At 40.4% G+C, this 23250-nt stretch overlaps 1 protein-coding gene across 1 annotated transcript in view; it reads right to left on the bottom strand.

The window, feature by feature from the left end:
- Positions 1–10700: 10700 nt before the first annotated feature.
- The window catches only part of LOC123600589 (guanylate cyclase soluble subunit alpha-2-like), a 104908-nt gene continuing 92358 nt past the window's right edge, over positions 10701–23250 (bottom strand). Inside the window, exon 4 of the mRNA XM_045482646.1 lies at positions 10701–10767. The gene's annotated coding sequence lies outside the window, so the exon portion shown is untranslated. The remainder of the gene's footprint in view (positions 10768–23250) is intronic.

The following is a 23250-nucleotide window of genomic DNA, read 5'->3' as shown; positions in this document are numbered from 1 at the left end:
CTGCCGAACCGAGGACTGACTTAATGTAGTTTATAATACGTTTTCATATATGGCATCATATGTCTTCCATATGTGCTCATCTTCATCAAGACTGTCTTAGTTATTGGGGAACTTTTGGTTTATGTATACATTATAGAAATAGCTTGCCAATTTAAACACACACACACACACACGGAATTTTGAAAAAAAAACATAGTCTCTTATTTTTTTCTTTTTTTCTAGGTTTTGATATCAAGATCACACAGATGACATACATTTTGGTAAGTGTTCCAATCTTACTCTCTAGAAAAGTTTTATAACAGTGATGTTATCATTTCTTTAACCGTTAGTTATAAATCATGAAACATTTATAAGAAAGCATCTGAGCATGTAGTTTTCTTTTGGGGAAGGTTTTGAGTGATGAATACAATTTATTTCATAGATATAGGACTGGTATGTTTTTCTTGGGGGACACATTTGGTGATTTGTGATTTTCTAGGATTTTGTCCATTCCATCCATATATAGCCAGAAAGTTTTTCACTTTATCCTTACAGTATTATTGTTAATTCCTCTACTTCTTATTTTATTATTTTTCCAAGTTAATTTTCTGTTGTTTTCCCAATTTTTTGAAATGGATGCTTAAATAATTGATTGTCATTTATAGCATATACATTAACATCTATAAATATCTCTCTGAGCATGGATTTAGATATATATCACATGTTTTCAGATGTGTTGTTTTCATTATGATTCAGTTCCAAAGATTTTTTGATTGTCATTTGTAATTTCTTCATTGGACCATGAGTTATTTAAAAGTGTATTTTAAAATTTCCAAATATGATGGAATTTTCTAGATTTTTAAATTATTTCTAACATCATTCCATTCTAAAGTGGTCGAGAATATATCTGGTATGTTTTGAATTTTCCTAAATCTGTTGAGACTAACCACCTTTTATATTGTCAATGTAGTAAATGTGTACTTAAAAAGAGTGAGTGTTCTAGAGACTTATATACAGTTGTATATAGTAAATTAGGCCAATTTTATAAATATAGTGTTCCATTGTTCTGTAGTCTTGATGGCTTTTTTTTGTTTTCTTGGTTTATTAGTTATCAAGAGAAATGTACTAGTCTTCCAGTACAGATGTTGTATATTTCTCCTTGTGTCATTTAATTTTTCCTCTTATCACTCATTTATTATTATAAACTTCATCATAAATTAGCACCTTAAAGTATTATATTTAAAAATCAAATAGGTTATAAAGCAGATCTCTTCATTTCAATCTTTTATCATTCAAGCATAGTTATACTGTACTTGTATCTTTTTTTTTTTATGAAATTTATTGTCAAATTGGTTTCCATACAACACCCAGTGCTCATCCCAAAAGGTGCCCTCCTCAATACCCATCACCCACCCTCTCCTCCCTCCCACCCCCCATCAACCCTCAGTTTGTTCTCAGTTTTTAACAGTCTCTTATGCTTTGGCTCTCTCCCACTCTAACTTCTTTTTTTTTTTTTTTTTTTTCCTCCCCCTCCCCCATGGGTTCCTGTTAAGTTTCTCAGGATCCACATAAGAGTGAAACCATATGGTATCTGTCTTTCTCTGTATGGCTTATTTCACTTAGCATCACACTCTCCAGTTCCATCCACGTTGCTACAAAAGGCCATATTTCATTTTTTCTCATTGCCACGTTGTATTCCATTGTGTATATAAACCACAATTTCTTTATCCATTCATCAGTTGATGGACATTTAGGCTCTTTCCATAATTTGGCTATTGTTGAGAGTGCTGCTATGAACATTGGGGTACAAGTGCCCCTATGCATCAGTACTCCTGTATCCCTTGGATAAATTCCTAGCAGTGCTATTGCTGGGTCATAGGGTAGGTCTATTTTTAATTTTCTGAGGAACCTCCACACTGCTTTCCAGAGCGGCTGCACCAATTTGCATTCCCACCAACAGTGCATGAGGGTTCCCGTTTCTCCACATCCTCTCCAGCATCTATAGTCTCCTGATTTGTTCATTTTGGCCACTCTGACTGGCGTGAGGTGATACCTGAGTGTGGTTTTGATTTGTATTTCCCTGATAAGGAGCGACGCTGAACATCTTTTCATGTGCCTGTTGGCCATCCGGATGTCTTCTTTAGAGAAGTGTCTATTCATGTTTTCTGCCCATTTCTTCACTGGGTTATTTGTTTTTCGGGTGTGGAGTTTGGTGAGCTCTTTATAGATTTTGGATACTAGCCCTTTGTCCGATATGTCATTTGCAAATATCTTTTCCCATTCCGTTGGTTGCCTTTTAGTTTTGTTGGTTGTTTCCTTTGCTGTGCAGAAGCTTTTTATCTTCATAAGGTCCCAGTAGTTCACTTTTGCTTTTAATTCCCTTGCCTTTGTGTCGAGGAAGAGATTGCTACGGCTGAGGTCAGAGAGGTCTTTTCCTGCTTTCTCCTCTAAGGTTTTGATGGTTTCCTGTCTCACATTCAGGTCCTTTATCCATTTTGAGTTTATTTTTGTGAATGGTGTGAGAAAGTGGTCTAGTTTCAACCTTCTGCATGTTGCTGTCCAGTTCTCCCAGCACCATTTGTTAAAGAGGCTGTCTTTTTTCCATTGGATGTTCTTTCCTGCTTTGTCAAAGATGAGTTGGCCATACGTTTGTGGGTCTAGTTCTGGGGTTTCTATTCTATTCCATTGGTCTATGTGTCTGTTTTTGTGCCAATACCATGCTGTCTTGATGATGACAGCTTTGTAGTAGAGGCTAAAGTCTGGGATTGTGATGCCTCCTGCTTTGGTCTTCTTCTTCAAAATTCCTTTGGCTATTCGGGGCCTTTTGTGGTTCCATATGAATTTTAGGATTGCTTGTTCTAGTTTAGTGAAGAATGCTGGTGCAATTTTGATTGGGATTGCATTGAATGTGTAGATAGCTTTGGGTAGTATTGACATTTTGACAATATTTATTTTTCCAATCCATGAGCAGGGAATGTCTTTCCATTTCTTTAAATCTTCTTCAATTTCCTTCATAAGCTTTCTATAGTTTTCAGCATACAGATCCTTTACATCTTTGGTTAGATTTATTCCTAGGTATTTTATGCTTCTTGGTGCAATTGTGAATGGGATCAGTTTCTTTATTTGTCTTTCTGTTGCTTCATTGTTAGTGTATAAGAATGCAACTGATTTCTGTACATTGATTTTGTATCCTGCAACTTTGCTGAATTCATGTATCAATTCTAGCAGACTTTTGGTGGAGTCTATCGGATTTTCCATGTATAATATCATGTCATCTGCAAAAAGGGAAAGCTTGATTTCATCTTTGCCAATTTTGATGCCTTTGATTTCCTTTTGTTGTCTGATTGCTGATGCTAGAACTTCCATCACTATGTTAAACAACAGCGGTGAGAGTGGGCATCCCTGTCGTGTTCCTGATCTCAGGGAAAAAGCTCTCAGTTTTTCCCCGTTGAGGGTGATGTTAGTTGTGGGCTTTTGGCTTTTATGATCTTTAAGTATGTTCCTTCTATCCCGACTTTCTCAAGGGTTTTTATTAAGAAAGGGTGCTGGATTTTGTCAAAGGCCTTTTCTGCATCGATTGACAGGATCATATGGTTCTTCTCTTTTTTTTTGTTAATGTGATGTATCACGTTGATTGATTTGCGAATGTTGAACCAGCCCTGCATCCCAGGAATGAATCCCACTTGATCATGGTGAATAATTCTTTTTATATGCCGTTGAATTCGATTTGCTAGTATCTTATTGAGAATTTTTGCATCCATATTCATCAGGGATATTGGCCGGTAGTTCTCTTTTTTTACTGGGTCTCTGTCTGGTTGAGGAATCAAAGTAATACTGGCTTCATAGAATGAGTCTGGAAGTTTTCCTTCCCTTTCTATTTCTTGGAATAGCTTGAGAAGGATAGGTATTATCTCTGCTTTAAACGTCTGGTAGAACTCCCCTGGGAAGCCATCTGGTCCTGGACTCTTATTTGTTGGGAGATTTTTGATAACCGATTCAATTTCTTCGCTGGTTATGGGTCTGTTCAAGCTTTCTATTTCCTCCTGATTGAGTTTTGGAAGAGTGTGGGTGTTCAGGAATTTGTCCATTTCTTCCAGGTTGTCCAATTTGTTGGCATATAATTTTTCATAGTATTCCCTGATAATTGTTTGTATCTCTGATGGATTGGTTGTAATAATTCCATTTTCAGTCATGATTTTATCTATTTGGGTCATCTCCCTTTTCTTTTTGAGAAGCCTGGCTAGAGGTTTGTCAATTTTGTTTATTTTTTCAAAAAACCAACTCTTGGTTTCGTTGATCTGCTCTACAGTTTTTTTAGATTCTATATTGTTTATTTCTGCTCTGATCTTTATTATTTCTCTTCTTCTGCTGGGTTTGGGGTGTCTTTGCTGTTCTGCTTCTATTTCCTTTAGGTGTGCTGTTAGATTTTGTATTTGGGATTTTTCTTGTTTCTTGAGATAGGCCTGGATTGCAATGTATTTTCCTCTCAGGACTGCCTTCGCTGTGTCCCAAAGCATTTGGATTGTTGTATTTTCATTTTCGTTTGTTTCCATATATTTTTTAATGTCTTCTCTAATTGCCTGGTTGACCCACTCATTCGTTAGTAGGGTGTTCTTTAACCTCCATGCTTTTGGAGGTTTTCCAGACTTTTTTCTGTGGTTGATTTCAAGCTTCATAGCATTGTGGTCTGAAAGTATGCATGGTATAATTTCAATTCTGGTAAACTTATGAAGGGCTGTTTTGTGACCCAGTATATGATCTATCTTGGAGAATGTTCCATGTGCACTCGAGAAGAAAGTGTATTCTGTTGCTTTGGGATGCAGAGTTCTAAATATATCTGTCAAGTCCATCTGATCCAATGTCTCATTCAGGGCCCTTGTTTCTTTACTGACCGTGTGTCTAGATGATCTATCCATTTCTGTAAGTGGGGTGTTAAAGTCCCCTGCAATTACCACATTCTTATCAATAAGGTTGCTTATGTTTATGAGTAGTTGTTTTATATATTTGGGGGCTCCGGTATTCGGTGCATAGACATTTATAATTGTTAGCTCTTCCTGATGAATAGACCCTGTAACTATTATATAATGTCCTTCTTCATCTCTTGTTACAGCCTTTAATTTAAAGTCTAGTTTGTCTGATATAAGTATGGCTACTCCAGCTTTCTTTTGGCTTCCAGTAGCATGATAAATAGTTCTCCATCCCCTCACTCTCAATCTAAAGGTGTCCTCAGGTCTAAAATGAGTCTCTTGTAGACAGCAAATAGATGGGTCTTGTTTTTTTATCCATTCTGATACCCTATGTCTTTTGGTTGGCGCATTTAATCCATTTACATTCAGTGTTATTATAGAAAGATATGGGTTTAGAGTCATTGTGATGTCTGTATGTTTTATGCTTGTAGTGTTGTCTCTGGTACTTTGTCTCACAGGGTCCCCCTTAGGATCTCTTGTAGGGCTGGTTTAGTGGTGACAAATTCCTTCAGTTTTTGTTTGTTTGGGAAGACCTTTATCTCTCCTTCTATTCTAAATGACAGACTTGCTGGATAAAGGATTCTCGGCTGCATATTTTTCTGTCTAGCACACTGAAAATCTCGTGCCAACTCTTTCTGGCCTGCCAAGTTTCAAAAGAGAGATCAGTCACGAGTCTTATAGGTCTCCCTTTATATGTGAGGGCACGTTTACCCCTTGCTGCTTTCAGAATTTTCTCTTTATCCTTGTATTTTGCCAGTTTCACTATGATATGTCGTGCAGAAGATCGATTCAAGTTACGTCTGAAGGGAATTCTCTGTGCCTCTTGGATTTCAATGCCTTTTTCTTTCCCCAGTATAGGGAAGTTCTCAGCTATTATTTCTTCAAGTACCCCTTCAGCACCTTTCCCTCTCTCTTCCTCCTCTGGGATACCAATTATGCGTATATTATTTCTTTTTAGTGTATCACTTAGTTCTCTAATTTTCCCCTCATACTCCTGGATTTTTTTATCTCTCTTTTTCTCAGCTTCCTCTTTTTCCATAACTTTATCTTCTAGTTCACCTATTCTCTCCTCTGCCTCTTCAATCCTAGCTGTGGTGGTTTCCATTTTGTTGTGCATTTCATTTAAAGCGTTTTTCAGCTCCTCGTGACTGTTCCTTAGTCCCTTGATCTCTGTAGCAAGAGATTCTCTGCTGTCCTCTATACTGTTTTCAAGCCCAGCGATTAATTTTATGACTATTATTCTAAATTCACTTTCTGTTATATTATTTAAATCCTTTTTGATCAGCTCATTAACTGTTGTTATTTTCTGGAGATTCTTCTGAGGGGAATTCTTCCGCTTGGTCATTTTGGATAGTCCCTGGCGTGGTGAGGACCTGCAGGGCACTTCCCCTGTGCTGTGGTGTATAACTGGAGTTGGTGGGCGGAGTTGCAGTCAGACCTGATGTCTGCGCCCGGCCCACCGCTGGGGCCACAGTCAGACTGGTGTGTGCCTTCTCTTCCCCTCTCCTAGGGGCGGGATTCACTGTGGGGTGGCGTGGCCCGTCTGGGCTACTTGCACACTGCCAGGCTTGTGATGCTGGGGATCTGGCGTATTAACTGGGGTGGGTAGGCAAGGTGCACAGGGGCTGGAGGGGCAGGCTTAGCTCGCTTCTCCTTAGGTGATCCACTTCAGGAGGGGCCCTGTGGCAGCGGGAGGGAGTCAGATCCGCTGCCGGAGGTTTGGCTCCGCAGAAGCACAGAGTTGGGTGTTTGCGAGGAGCTAGCACGTTCCCTGGCAGGAACTGGTTCTCCTTGGGATTTTGGCTGGGGGATGGGCGGGGGAGATGGCGCTGGCGAGCGCCTTTGTTCCCCACCAAACTGAGCTCTGTCGTCCGGGGGCTAAGCAGCTCTCCCTCCCTTTGTCCTCCAGCCTTCCCACTTTCCGAGCAGAGCTGTTAACTTATGACCTCCCAGACGCTAAGTCGCGCTTGCTATGGGAACACAGTCCGTCAGGCCCCTCCGCTTTTGCCCGCCAGACTAGGAGGCTCTGCTTGGCCGGGGAGCCGCCCCTCCGCCCCGGCTCCCTCCCGCCAGTCCGTGGAGCACGCACCGCCTTGCCGCCCTTCCTACCCTCTTCCGTGGGCCTCTCGTCTGCGCTTGGCTCCGGCGACTCCGTTCTGCTAATCCTCTGGCGGTTTTCTGGGTTATTTAGGCAGGTGTAGGTGGAATCTAAGTGATCAGCAGGATGCGCGGTGAGCCTAGCGTCCTCCTACGCCGCCATCTTCCTAGAAGTCCCCCCCATTGAATTTTAACAATGCTAGAGAAACTCTATTTCGAGCAGGTGCATCCAGCTCATAGAATCAGTTTGTTGTCCAGATAAGGAAACGTTCTGAGTGAAAGCATGGATCAACCTCAGAGGTGTTCTTTCCTGTCATTTGAGAACAGGAGCTGTGTCTCTACCAAATCCCGTTGGGGTTCAGGCTCAGTGGTGGAAGCAGAGGAAAGAGGTAGCGTAGTCCCTGTAAAGTGAAGATCTAAGAAGAGCACAGTGCAGAAGGCCTGGGGATCAAGCCAATATTCATCAAAGAGCAAGCTGAGAGAGGGCTGGGGCTGAAGAAGAGGGAAACACTGCTCCAAATCACAAAATAAGTATGCCACTGAAGAAGGAGGAGGAGGAGGAGAAGGAGAAAGGGAGAGGAGGGAAGGAAAGAAAGGAAGGAGGAAAATACAAAGCCTTCAGAAGACAGTTTTCACAGATGAGTAGTCCAAGTCAAAAGCATGAATTTTAAAGGGATGTTGAGGATCATGTGCTGAAAGTATCTGGAACAGAGGTAGATTTCTTATTCCTCTAGGGGATCACAGAGTCCCCTCCTGAAATACATGGTTACACCCAAAGCCATATTAGACCTCAAGACCAAAGGACCTGAGGGACAAAAATTGATTGGCAGTGTGACTGAAATGAACAGAAGTAACAGGCCATGCATAAAAAAACAGCATTAAACCTGTGCTTTAAAATCCATTTTTATAGACTTGAACAACACAGTTCATACCAAAGAGGTATCTGTGTATGGCTCACAATAATGCTTCTCCTGTGGTTGAATTTATGTCTTATCCAACCAGGGACATAGAGGACAAGGCCTTGGAGGGAGAGAGAGGATGCTCAGGGTGACCATATTTATTGAGAGTGCAAGGGGTGGCCAACTGAACGAAACACCAGATAACAGACAAAACTGGGAATTGTCTCAGGCGACAAGGACATACAATTACCGTGGATGTGTTACCACTTGCAGTCTGAATTGTGTCTCCCCAAAATGCACATATTGAAGCCTTAACCTCCAAAGTAACTGCATTTGAACGTAGGATCTTTAAGGAGGCAATTAAAGGTGGAATGAGGTCATAAAGGTAAGGCCCTGAAGCCTCACCAGAAGGCAACTCTGTGAACAACTGGGTGTTGGACTTCTGGCCTCCAGAACTGTGACAACATGCATTTCTATAATTTAAAGCCACCCCCTTTGTTCTGTGGCCTTCAGTCATGGCAACCTGAGATGACTAATTCCACCACCAAGTCAAATCTTCATTTCCTTGACCAGAGTCACAAACCAGGTAGAAGAGATGATAAGGCCAGTGTTGCTGGCGACTGCCTGGCATGTCCGCATTTTAGGGGGACAGCGCTGAAGTGCTTCTGGCTCTGGAGATGAGTTTCTAAATCATCTGTCATTTGTCCAGCTGGTCTTCTTCTTTGAAAAAAAAAAAGAAAGCAAACAAAAGTAAAGAAAAGAAAAAAGCCAGGTTTAATCAGATATTCCAAGGATGAAGTCAGGGTTATTCAGTCCAAAACGTGTTCCAGAAAAAGTCAGGAATCAGAAGGCTGAGTCTAGAAGGAGCCAGGGGTAGAGCTGTGACTTTGTTCAAGCAGAAGGCCACCTATTTGGAAGTGGAAAAGGCATGTGTTTCTGTTTGGATAATGGGATTTGTAATGCCCCTCACATGTGTCATGTGTGCTGGGTGTACTAAGCACCCTATTAAGTGGAAGGCACACAAAATGAGTGAGATCTCTTCCCTCTAGTTAAGTGGGATAAATGTTTATGATAGAATCTCATAGAGTTATTTAAAATGATGGCCTGATATGGGCAGATGTCCATGGTGGTGTTAAATGTATTTAAAAAGTAAGCCTCAGACCAGTTTGTATCCTGTCTTAAGTATGGAAGCATCTATCAAAATCTCAATATTATAAATGCATATGCATGGAAGATTTCGGGTAGCATACACATGAATCTAGTAACTGATTATATCTGGAGAGCAGACTTAGGGCTAGACATAAGGGGGAAGGAGAGAGTTAATTTCAGTAACTACAGATTATAGTTGGTCCAGAAGAAGTTAATGAATTTGCAGTCTAGTTACAGAACAGATGAGTAAAAATAAGTGCAGTAAAGCACTCTAAGTGCTAAAACAGAAATATGCATAGGGTTAAGCAAGGCTATGAAGAGGGGAGTGTTCACTTTTATATGGAATGGTCAGAAATGACTTTTCCAGGGGAAGGGATGCATGAGCTAAGTTTTGAAAAGGGGGAAATTAAAAAAGGGAGCGAGGAATCTGCATCATGTGGAGAGAGAACCCGAGCTAGGAAACATCACTGAACATTTAAGAATCTCCATGTGGTCCTCTAAGTCCGCTCCAGCCAGCTGGATATATGGGGGGCAGTGCAGGGAGATATGGCTGTGGATAAGATTGATGAGGGAGGTGATAATCGGCACTAAGAGTTAATAAACAATGTTGAGAGGTAAATATTGTCCTAAGAGCTTTGTCTTCATGGAGGGCAGTGAGGAAGTTGAGACAAACTTTGGGTAAAGGCTGAGTGGGCAACAACACCAAATAGTACATCAAGGATCAGTCCTAACAGGCCTGGGCAGAGTTCTCTGCTTCAACAATTATGAGGTCACTGGTGACCTCTCTTACAGTGTTTCATGAGTTGAAGAGTGACACTCATTCTGGCCAATGGTAGTAAATGACATGGTTGCCAAGCATTTGATTACCTTGGGAGCTCAGGTCTCCTGTAGCTTGAGACACAAGCTCACACAAGGTGAGATGGCCTTTGCCTCACATGTAGACTGGAAATTGCTTAGTGTCCATTATCAGCCAGTGAAGAAAATTGTCGAGAGGAAGTGATAGGGAAGGACACTGACCTTCATCTGGAACCTCCAAAAGCCCATGGTGGCTGGGTCTTCCACAGCTTCATGATGTTTAATCAGATAGGCCTGGAGAATCTGGGGCAGAGGAACCAGATGGCTGAGGGAGGCCAGAAGCAGCAGCCTGGGTCAAACAGCCACTGAATGAAATAGTTCTCTTTTGAGAGTTTTATAGATAGCTTAGAACTTCTTTCCTGTGAGATTTCTGGGGATGGACATCGCAACATATTCCCATCTGGTTCTACCCAGATCTATTGTTCCCCATAAATAACTACTTGTGCCTTAATTAACATGTCCCACTGAATGCACTTCTGCTTTAAGGTTAGAAACTAGGCTTTCATTGTTCCATACCCTTACTTAATGTACACAAAAATTCCTTGCTAAAGAGACACTGTGATGATACCAAAATATGTCAGCAAAATAAAAGTTGTCAGAAAATACCAAACGATAAACCCAAAAGAGTAGTGTTAGGCATCAGGCCCACTTGGACTCAAATGTTGGCTTTTCCACTTGGCTAGATTATAGGACTTCAAGCCTCCACTGCTCTGCCACAAATTGGGAAGAATGTGTGACCTACCTCATGAATTTTATTTGGACGTTCAGCTGAGATAGGGCATTGAAAGGCCTTAGCATACCATCATGCAGAAAATAAGAACCTGTAAAAGAGCTGTACCTCATTATTATTTTAAGAATCCGTCACTTCATAATTTTATCTGACAAGTTTTGCTTGCAAATGGACTCAATGTAATTTATTTTCAAGTGTGTAGTTAAAGGCCATCTCAGGTTTTAATACACATTACTCATGGTAAGCCGTCTGAAATCCTCTGGGCTCTTGAGACCTGCTGTTTTTTAAAAATCTGATAATAAAGCACCGACCGTGTATAGGAATCTATTTTTTGTGACTCTGTCCTTAAAGTGTAGTGAATTAATGTATTACCTGTCTCACACCTTAAATGTACGTGAAATATCCTGTTGTAGTGATTTGAGTAGTGCGTTATAGTAGAAAATGTGATTTTCGTTTTGAGGGTAGATAAGTCCAGATCTGATTCCCAGAAGCATTACTGACTACTTCTCTGGCCTCACCCAAGGTATTTTAAATTCAAGCTGAGGAACATTGAGTCATCACTATATGCCAGTGCATGTCCAATTTGATTCCTACAATACATGCTTGAAATAAGTACTATTAATCCCATTTCATGAATGAAGACTATGAGAGAGGCATTACATCAATTGTTAAACATCACAAGTAGGGAGTAGAGCTAGGATTTGAATCCAGGTCTGTGAACACTCTTTACCATTTGTACTATGCACTGTCAGTAAAATAAGGTTAAAGAAACTCACTTTGCACAGTTATTATGAACATTGGTGTTAAATAACAAAAATTCAACCAAGTAAATCCGAAGATCTAATTGGCTTTATCGAACGGTTCATGAATCAGGCAGCATCCCACCCAGCAAAGAATGAGGAGCAACTTCCAGCTTCCAGGAAAGAAAAGGTTTTTAAGTTCAGAGAGGGAAAGGAGACTAGGAAAGTATTAGCACAGAAAGCACTGTTTGAGGCAAGGTTGCCCTCCTAAGGGGAACCCAAAGGGTCTTTCATGGGATTTCTTCCTAGTGCTGAGCAGGAAGTTCTAGGCTGGCTGGTTAAAGGTCACGTTCCCAGGGGGTTGAAACCACAGGGAAGTTGGGTGCTAAGTCTTGGTTTGCTGATGTGGGGCTCTAACATGAGTGATTCCATTTTGTGGCTGAGTTGTTTTTTTTTTTTTTGTAAGTTTATTTATTTTGAGAGAGAGAGTGAGTGAGCAAGCACAAGACAGTGATAGAGAAAAGGGAAGGGAGAATCTGAGCCACCCAGGAGCCCTAATCTGTAGTTTTCTTTTTTACACTAGTGATAATGCATTTCACAGAGTAAACTGTAAATGTTAACAATTTTTAAATTCTCATTTCTGAGAATCACAGTAATCTGAAATGGACCAAAAAACCAAAACAAACAACAACAACGAAAAAACTAGTATGTTGGAATTCATAAAATACTCCTAGGTTTCCAAATATACCTGACAATAAATTGCATAAAGTGCTCAGACTCAGTCCTGAGAATGTCCTATATACTTAAAGCATCAAACTTTTAATGAAGAAAAATAGGTCAGCGCTCTCTTCGGTATTGACAGAGAGTGAGTAGAGTCCATGTTTAAATTTCTGTCTGATGGCACATTTTACCCACTGCTCATTTTGTGTGAAATGAGGAAGAAGGAACAGTTCTCTTGGAATTTTTAATCAGCTGGAGTTTAATCACAAGGAGTTTCTGTGCATCCTCATGCCTTTCTTATTCAAGAAAAGAAAAGTATGTTCACACTGTTTTCTTCTCTACTTTCCCTCCCCTCATACTAGACATTTTATTCTTCAGGTTTTCCACCCTGTCCTTACCATTTCAACTTCGGATAAAACTTAATGAGTACTTTACATGAGAGTGAAAAACCAACACCTTTTGCAAATATGTCAGATCATGCCAAATAAGATGGCAGTTTGCCAAACATTTTATTCTTTAATATTTATTATTTTTTTCAAGTTTATTTATTTATTTTGAAAGAGAGAAAGAGCACAGATGGGAAAGGGGTAGAGAAGAAGGAGAGAGAGAATCCCGAGCAGGCTCCATGCCTTCAGCGCAGAGCCCTAAGTGGAGCTCAAATTCATGAACCCTGAGATCATGACCTGAGCCTAAATTAAGAGTCCATCAATCAACCCACTGAACCACCAGGCACCCCTGCCACACATATTTTAAATGGCACTTAACTATTAGCATTGCTGTGTTTGTTCACCTTCAGAAATAGGAAAATAGCCATAACGATAGATTTTACTTTACACCAAAACAATTCAAAGAACTGATAGTGATCTTTCCCCCATCCCTGTTAAGTCCTTAGGTTCAATCAACACTAAATTATCCAGACTAACAGAGACGAGAGGTGGGACAGTGACAGGTTCTGCTCCCAATCCCTCTGAGGTGGTCTTCCCCTGCCCATATATTTAGAATACTGTCCGTGTAACCACACCCCACCACAGCCTGGGCCTCCCACAGATTTCCCAAAGAGCCCAAAGAAAAAAACAAATGTTCGGTATTGCCCAAGGAGGAAAAATAAGCCCAGTCTCAGCTCATGTATAATTTTGGATTTAGTGTCCCCCCAGCAATCAGTGATTGCCCCTTAACATGCCCCCAGTAGGTGAATATGCAGTTAGGACATCTGATTAGGGTTAAGCCAGAGGACGTGCTCACCATCCAAAAGTGTAGATATGTTGGAATTTTCAAAGTGTGCTTTATCTCGTACTCCCCACCTCTGCCAGAAATCAACACCCCAGCTTATTTGCAATCTATAATTAATAACTGAAATAGCCAAAGTAAGCTCTTTTTTAATTCAGATTTAGATTGTTTTTATATATGTCTACGTATTTTGGAAAATCAGCTAAAATGTTAAGTATTTGTCTAACATATTCTAAGTTAGCATTTTCTCCCCTTCTTCCCTCCCTTCCTTCAGTTTTTCCTCCCTTCTTCTCTTTTACTGCTTTCCCCATTCTCTTTCCTTCTATTTCTTCCTTTTTACCCTTTCTGCCTTCCTGTCTTCCTATCAGCATTTTATTATATAGTGTGGTGTTTTATACTAAAAGATTATACTAGTTATTTTACACTAAATGATCAGGCAAGATCTTATCAAAGGACTCTTAATGCAGCTGACCAACTGGCCATTTAGCCTACTCAGGAAAAGCTAATCAAGGAAACCTTAAAATGATATTTTTTAATGTTTGTTTATTTTTGAGAGAGAGAGACAGAGCATGAGCGGGGAAGGGGCAGAGGGAGGGGGAGACACAGAATCTGAAGCAGGCTCCAGGCTCTGAGCTGTCAGCACAGAGCCCCATGTGGGGCTTGAACCCACGAACCACGAGATCATGACCTGAGCCAAGGTCAGACGCTCACCCGACTGAGCCACCCAGGCACCCCAAAATGATATTTTTAAAATACTAGAGAAATCTTTGGTGTAGTTTGACCATATACTGAAGAAAATGAAAATATGTCATGTGTTTTTTTTCCATTCTAATGTAGATTTGTGGCCATACTTCAGAAAGCAGGACATCTTGAGATTCACGATTTTCTTCAGAGTATAAGATTTTGTTAAGGAAACTAAGCAGATAAAATGACCTTGCCTACAAAGTTTGTGTGAGACAGACAGGAAGAGACTGTTATTTCCCTATTATTTTCATCATGGAGAAGCTAACATTGAAATTCTGTACATAGTTTTCTCCATTGACACTGTGCTTGAAGCACTGTTCATCTCCTTTCTGCACCACTAGTCCCACAGGTGATATTTCAAAGTACACTCTTACATGAAAGTCAGGGCAAATGAGCTAAAGCCAGGATGCTGTTGATTTACCAAGGCTGATCTTCTCCCAAAATTCAAGAGCTACTTGTCTTTGTAACTGCCAGTGTAGGGACACATCTTTCCTCACTTAGAAACACTCACGTAGTACTAGATCATTATCAGGCAAGACAGCATATGAATCTTAAGTTACCACAGATGGACGCTCACTGTGCAATTTGCTCTGTAGTGATTTGGAGGGTCAAGTAGGAAATAAATCTTGGATTTCTCTTGATTCAAGTAAGGCTAAAGAGGATTCAAATGTCAGTGTTCTTTTTGCAGGTATCAATATCTTTTAATTTTTAAAATTGATACTCCATTTAAATATGAATAAATTCATAGATTTTGATCATTGGTTTGGGTTTTTTCCCCCTAGTGCTAAGCAGTTTTCAGAGGTGGTCATGTTATGATTGGCAAGGGGACAAATGTCAAGTAGAAGGATGAAGCATTGACATCTCAGTAAACACAGGCTGATAGGGACCATGGGAGCCACCCCCTTTATGTTTAATGTGAAATATATAATCGTGAGTTTTACAAGTGCCAGTGCTCAGGGAGGAGCCAAGATGGCAGAACAGCATGGAAGTTTTTTGTGTGTCTTGCGTCCATGAAATACAGCCAGACCAACCCTAAACTATCCTGCACACCTAGAAAACTGATCTGAGGATTAACACAACAATCTGCACAACGTGAACCACAGAATCCAGCAGGTATGTGGTGCAGAGAGGTGAACTTGGAGAGAGAGAAGCGCAGGGAGCCACTTTTGCAGGGATGTCTACTCTAGCCACTGTTATTCAACATAGTATTGGAAGTCTTAGCCTGTGCAATCAGACAACACAAAGAAATAAAAGGCATCCAGATTGGCCAGGAGGAGGTCTGGCCTTCACTCTTCACATGTGACATGATACTGTATATGGAAAACCCAAAAGATTCCACCAAAAAACTGCTAGAACTGATTCATGAATTCAGCAAAGTGGCAGGATATAAAATCAATGCACAGAAGTCATTTGTATTCCTATTCACCAACAATAAAGCAACAGTAAGTGAAATCAGGGAATCAATTGCATTTACAATTGCATCAAAACCAAAGAGGTGAAAAATCTATGCACTGAAAACTATAGAAAGCTTATGAAAGAAATTGATGAAGACATAAAAAAATGGAAAAGATTCCATGCTTCTGGATAGGAAGAACAAATATTGTTAAAAAGTCAGTATTATCCAAAACAATCTACATATTCAATGAAATCCCATCAAAATAACACCAGAATTCTTCACAGAGCTAGAACAAATAATCCTAAAATTTGTATGGAACCAGAAAAGACCCCGAATAGCCAAAAGAGTCTTAAAAAAGAAAACCAAAGCAGTATCATCACAATCCCAGACTTCAAGCTATATTGCAAAGCTGTAATCATCAAGACAGTATGGTACATGGACAAAAACAGACACTGAGATCAGTGGAACAGAATAGAGAACCCAGAAATGGACGCACAAACATATGGCCAACTAATCTTTGACAAAGCATGAAGGAATATCCAATGGAATAAAGACAGTCTCTTCAGCAAGTGGTGCTGGGAAAACTGGACAGCAACATGCAGAAGAATGAACCTGGACCACTTTCTTACACCAGACACAAAAATAAACTCAAAGTGGATGAAAGACCTCAATGTAAGACAGGAGGCCATCAAAATCATCAATGAGAAAGCAGGAAAAAACCTCTCTGACTTCAGCTGCAGCGATTTCTTACTCAACACGTCTCTGGGGGCAAGGGAAACAAAAGCAAAAATGAACTACTGGGACCTTATCAAAATGAAAACTTTTGCACAGTGAAGGAAACAATCATCAAAACTAAAAGGCAACTGATGGATTAGGAGAAGATATTCGCAAATGACATATCAGATAAAAGGTTAGTATCCAAAATCTGTAAAGAACTTATGAAACTCAACACCCAAAAGACAAATAATCCAGTGAAGAAATGGGAAAAAGATATGAATAGACACTTCTCCAAAGAAGACATCCAGATGGGCAACTGACACATGAAAACTGCTCAACATCACTCATCATCAGGGAAATACAAATCAAAACCACAATGAGACTCCACCTTACACCTGTCAGAATGGCTAACATAAACAACTCAGGCAACAACAGATGTTGGCAAGGATGCAGAGAAAGAGGATCTCTTTTGCATTGTGGGTAGGAATGCAAACTGGTACAGCCACTCTGGAAAACAGTATGGAAGTTTCTCAAAAAATTAAAAATAGCACTATCCTATGACCTAGCAATTGCACTACTAGGTATTTATCCAAGGGATACAGGTATGCTGTTTTGAAGGGACATATGCACCCCAATGTTTACAGCAGCACTATCAACAATAGCCAAGTTATGGAAAGAGCCCAAATGTCCACTGATGGATGAATGGATAAAGAAGTGGTGTATATATATGTATACAGTGGAGTATTACTGGGCAGTCAAAAAGCATGAAATCTTGCTATTTGCAACTACGTGGATGGAACTGGAGGGTATTATGCTAAGCGAAATTAGAGAAAGACAAATATCATATGACTTCACTCATATGAGGACTTTAAGAGACAAAACAGATGAACATAAGGTAAAGGAAGCAAAAATAATATAAAAACACGGGGACGAAGCATAAGAGACTCTTAAATATGGCAAGCAAACAGAGGGTTACTGGAGGGGTTGTGGGAGTGGGGATGGGCTAAATGGGGAAGGGGCATTAAGGAATCTGCTCCTGAAATCATTGTTGCACTACATGCTAACTAATTTGGATGTAAGTAAAAAAAAATACAATTAAAAAAAAGAACCAGTGCTTTCATGAAAGTGAATGATCTTTTTTCTTTGTTTCTGCTCTCTGTGATGAAGCTGAAGTTGAAAATGGTTACTCTGGAAAAGCTACCCTAAGCCTTTCTTCAGGTTGATTTTAGACAGGTAGTTAAAAGTCTTGAGTGAAAAAGAGGTGTAAAACAATATAAAATAGAAACGGGATGTAATCTGCAAGAGTTTGACACAGTTAATCAAGTACATCCTGGCCTCTTTCACCTCAGGAAAAAAATAGAGTTTAATAGATTTAGAATAAGTTAGAAAAAAATATCTAAGTAGACTGAGACCCATTAATTGAGCAACACTTGTGTGTTTGTGGCAACCTTGATTGTAGCTGTTTGAATGTTGGCTAAGTAGCATCCAAATATTGGCATTTAAAAAATAGGCGTTATTAAATTCAGATTGCTGTAATTAGCATATAATCACATAATATTTAGCAACATTCACTCATATCACTTTTAAGACTCTGTTTTATATAATTTAAGATGACATCAATTTCAAGATCCTCTATTTTATGAACGACTAAGTAAAACCAAACGTCTGCCAAATAAAATATCACACAAAGATAATTTTGCATGCTGCATGAATTATTGGCACAGGCTCTTACTGCTTAGAAATTACTTTCCTCTGCTCTAAGGATCTGGGTGGTTTCCCCCAACTTTCACCGTGGTGCCTACCATGTTTGAGGCAATTTTTCATGTTTCTCATCAACAGAATGTATCACAGCTTCATCTACACACAGGTGTCTTCCTTTGTTCAATCCTATAAAGCATTTTTCATTGTTTTGAAATAAAATGTGGAATTGTGGTTATTATCCCAAGATATTGGCTTCACTCACTTCCCATGTTATTTTGAATAAGGAGAAGCTTTTATATTTCTATGAAGAAATACCATGTGATCTTTTAATACATTTTAAATAAAACTCCACATGGGTAGTTGACTATGTTCATAACTCTAGAAATGTGAGTAGCTGTGACCTAGTCCATCCTTGTAGGAAAATAAAACAATGGCATGACTGCTTCCTGGTCCAAAAGAGCTGTAAGCATCATGGATTTTAAGATGGATCCTACGAGCATCTGGGTGGCTCAGTAGGTTACACATCTGTCTTCAGCTCAGGTCATGATCTCATGGTTTGTGAGTTCGAAACCCATATGGGGTTCTGCACTGATAGCACGGAGCCTGCTTTAGATTCTCTCCCTGCCTCACCCCCACTCTCACTCTGTCCCTCTCAAAATAAACTTAAAAAGATGTATCCTTGTTTCAGAGATTTAAAAACCAAAAGTTATGTTTTAGAATCAATGAAAAGAGTACTTTACTTAATGAAAGTATATCTTCACATGAGAAAAATACAGCCATCTCTATATAATAAGTACTCTGAGAGCTTAGATGTATGAAGGAGAAAACCATAAAAAAGTATCCCAAGCCACCAGGGAGTGCTTGAAAGCACAGTGCCCCAGAAAGTGAACACATTCTAGAACGCTTGCTGCAAATTCAAATCTGTAAAGATAGGTCAATATAAAGGGACAGTAATCTATAGAACAGACTGCTTGTACTTTGCTAAAAGTATTAGGGTGACAAATAGTAGGGTCAAGAGAGAGAAAGTGAGGAAGGCAATGTCGGGAATTGCTTGTTATCAATTACGGGAAAATAAGTATCTGGAACAAATTGAGTACAGTCCCCTGAAAAGTATAATCTAAGTCAGGTGTTAGCGGACTTTTTCTTTAAAGGCCAGGTGGTAAATATTTTAGGATTTGTTGGCCACATACATTCTCCATAATATACACTTGCTTTATTTTTGACCACTTTCAAAAAACATAAAAACCCTTATTGGCTCAGGGCCCCACAGTGAGATGGCTGGCTAGATTTGTCTGTCTGGCCTCAGTCTTCAGACCCCAGTTTATCAGTGGTTGTCAAATTTTAGCATGCACCAGCATCATCTTGAGTGTTTTCAAAAACCAACTGCCACTCCCAGAGTTTTGGATTCAGAAGGTCTGGGATAGAAATGGAGGCTTTGCATTTCTAACATGTTCCCATTTAATGCTGATGCTGCAGATCCAGGAACATACTTGGAAAATTATTGGTGGTGTGGTAACAAGTGGCTTGGGAGAACTTTTAGATTCACGTCCTTATCCTTTCACTCACCACCTGTGAGAACTTGGGCAACTTACTGAATTTTATTAAAATCTCAGCTTCCTCAGCTGTAGAATAGAGAGATCCTCCTTTTCTATGAAGTTTATTTTTTATTAATTTTTATAAACAATCCAGTATATTTAACGTACAGTGTTATATTAGTGTCAGGTGTACAACATAATGATTGAACATTTCAATAACATCAGTCAGTGATCATCATAAGTGTGTTCTTAATCCCCTTCACCTATTTCACCCATCTCCCCACCTACCTCTCCTCTGGGGACCATCAGTTTGTTCTCTGTAGTTAAGAGTCTGCTTCTTGGTGTGTCTCTTTATTTCTCTCTCGATTCCCTTTGCTCAGTCGTTTAGTTTCTTAAACCCCACATACAAGTGAAATCATGTGGTATTTGTCTTCCTCTGACTGACTTATTTCACTTAGCATTATACCGTCTAGCTTCATCCATGTCATTGCAAATGGCAGGATCTCATTCTTTTTTATGGCTAAGTAATAATCCATTGTATATATATACACCACCTCTTCTTTGTCCATTCATCAGTTGATGGATACTTCGGATGCTTCCATAATTTGTCTACCCTAAATGATGCTGTAATAAATGTCAGGTGCACATAACCCTTCGAATTCGTGTTTTTGTATTTTGGGTGTATGGGCTTCTGTGAAGTTTAAATAAGACAGTATTTGTAGAGCTTTTAGCACAGTGCTTCACATAGAGTACTTGCTACATAAATACTTGTGATTATTAATCCCATCAGGTGGAAAACCATGTTGCGGGAGCCCAACATGGAATGAAAAAAGGCGTTACAATCTTTTACTTTATATCGATTTCTTTGAGGTGAGGAAAAATATAAGTGAGAAGGTTTAAAGGAAGGACCAGAGGTGCCTGGATGGCTCAGGCAGTTGAGCATCTGATTCTTGGTTTTGGCTCAGGTCATGATCTTGTGGTTAATGAGGCTCACACAGGGCTCTGTGCTGACAGGGTGGAGCCTGCTTGAGATTCTGTCTCCCTCTCTGTGCCCTTCCCCGTCCCTCCCTCTCTCTCATCCCCTCTCTCAAAAATAAATAAATAAACATTAAAAAAAAAAGTCCCAACAGGAAGTAGGGATGTAGGCATTTCTGGAAAACATACTAGATCCTTTCACGTGCGAAAAGGTATGGCATTTTTCTGAAGATGAATTCATGAAATAAACGGCTAGATTTGTAGTCCACGATTGAATGCTGGGATCACGTGTGTACTGAGCAGGCTGTTGAGGAAGTGTCACAGCTGAGAGGTTCTTGTGCAGCAGAAACATGGAACTCATTTCTCATGATGACACGTGGAGTTAAGCAGCTGCTGCCATTCTGTTGTCCTAACACTCCAACTGCTCAGAGGGTGCTTGAGCCATGTCTCCGCTACCTGGTGCAGCCGTTAGAGAGTTGTGAACACTCCTGCTGGTTCTGTTCGGAGTTGATTCCTGGACGGTAATGCCAGTAAAGAAGTACACAGCTCAGCTATCAAAGGCAGCTTTGGGAGTTGTTGGAAGTTGGTCCACCTCCAGCAAGACACAGATAAAAGGAGTGAGTTCCCCACATTAAGTGGCCTCTCCTGTAGTGTGCTTGGTACTTATTCTTTCGTGTGAAGCATATTCCTCCGTCTCTTCAATTTCCTTGACTTTCTGTGTTTGGTTCCATGAATTAGGCTGAACTGGTACTTCTAAACTTGAAGGAATGATCTTTCTGTGGTCATCTCCTGCAAACACTGTGTGTGCCTGCTGACTTTGGCTGGCTGGTTGAAATGGCCTATCATGGTCTGGGGGTACCAAGGCTTTCTGAGTTAGGGCTACCCTGGAGGAATGAGTGGAGCTAGAGTGGGCATTGCCCAGGGAGGTCCTGGGGCTTTCTATGCAGAGGGCCCCTGGGAGAACACGTGAAGCTGAAGTGAGTATAAGCCAAGGGTCTTGGAGTGCCTTGAACTAGGGGTACCCTGGTGGTTTCCTGAGTGCTTTGCACAGGGGGTGCCCTAGTAGAACCTTGGGATCAGAGGCATGTGTGTGTGGGAGGGGATCCTGGAGCACTCCATTCAAGGGCCTCTGGCTGGAGGCAAAACAGACATGGAAAAGGAGGTTCTGGGGCACTCTGCACCAGCAGCACTCTGGAAGTTGTCTGGAACCAACATCGTATGCACCTAGAATGTTACGGGGTGCTTTGCATCTTTGTCACCTTGGTGAGATGGCTGGAGCTGTAGTGATCACGGACCAGGGGTGTCCTATTGTATGCCATGTGGGGGTTGCCTAGGTAGAACAGGTAAGGCTGGTGTGGGCTTGGAGCCTAGGAGTCACTGAGGTGGTAGGCTGGTAAGGAGGCCAGGACAGTGTTCTTGTCTTTGCTCTTAAGCTGTGTGAAGGGGTGGAGATGTAAACCATAGTATTTGCCAGCCCTTTCCACTTGGAGAAGGTTTCAGGAGATCCCCTGGCCATTCTCAAGGACCTTTATATTCTAGTTGTTCTTTGAAATCACGGCTTTTTTTTTTTTTTTTTCTGTGTCCCAGGATATCTGGGGCTGTTGTGGGCTAGGGATCCAGGGCTCACTGAAGCAGAAGGTTGGCTATGACACCCAGACTGTTTCTTGTCCACACCATCAAGTTGGAGTGCGAATGCAAACATTGGCCTTCATCAGCCCCTCTGACTTAAAGAGAGTCCCAGTAACTCTTCCACCACAGGGCAAGAGTCTGGGTTGGGTTCTGCTTCCTTTATATTATAGTTTACGTTGGGGCACCTGGGTGGCTCAGTCAGTTGAACATCAACTTCAGCTCAGGTCATGATCTCACAGTTTGTGGGTTCGAGCCCCATGTCAGGCTCTGTGCTGACAGCTCAGAGCCTGGAGCCTGCTTCGTTCTGTGTCTCCCTCTCTCTTTGCCCCTTCCTTGCTCTCACTCTGTCTCTGTCTCTCTCTCACACAAAAATGAATAAACATATTCTAGTTTTAAGCTATAGCTTTTCTTATTTTCCCCAAAGCAGACAAGTCTGCTCACAGTTTCTTCAGTACTATCCCTCCCCACTGTGAATGGTAGTGTTGAGGGTGGGCAATTCCTTTATTACTATGTCTGTTTCTCTTGCTGTTATCTTATTAAGTGGTTTATCTCTTGTGCAGAAGCTGTTCAGTTATCCCTCAGTTCTTCAGGAGGAATTGCTCTATAAATAGGTGTAGGTTTGGTGCATCCATGGAGGAGGGGAGTTTAGGGTCTTCCTGAGTCACCATCTTGGACCACAACTCCATCAATGCATCTTTTTTCATCATTAAAATGACCCCTAGTGGAACCTTTTAATATTGAATAATATTGAATATTGAACTAAATACAGAATAATTTAGTTCTGGGATTTTTGTTAATTCTTTGATAATTTCTTAGGGTTTTTCTGTATGTGTTCTTTTTCTGGATTTATGCTTAGTCAGATATTGGACTTTTTAAATTGATCCTTAAATTTGTTTTCCTTCTTATCTGATCTGCTTGCTCATTTTTCTCTTCCACTTTCTACGAGATTGTTTTCAGTATTACCTTCTCGTTCTTCTATAGAGTTTTAAAAGTTCACATACCACATTTTTAATTTCCAAATTTCATTCATGCTATAGGATTGTTTCTTTTTTACTGTGTTGTGTTCTTAATTATCATCTGAAACCTATGACAATATTAATCAACCTTTTATTGATTTTTGGTTTCGGTGGTGGTTCTCTGTATTGTTTCTGCTTCTCCAGACATCAAATAAATAACTGTTGTTTTCTTGT

This window comes from Leopardus geoffroyi, chromosome D1 (assembly GCF_018350155.1).
Source record: "Leopardus geoffroyi isolate Oge1 chromosome D1, O.geoffroyi_Oge1_pat1.0, whole genome shotgun sequence".
NCBI classification, from domain to species: domain Eukaryota; kingdom Metazoa; phylum Chordata; class Mammalia; order Carnivora; family Felidae; genus Leopardus; species Leopardus geoffroyi.
Note: the sequence above shows the minus strand (reverse complement) of the source record. Positions and strands in the feature narration are given on the sequence as shown.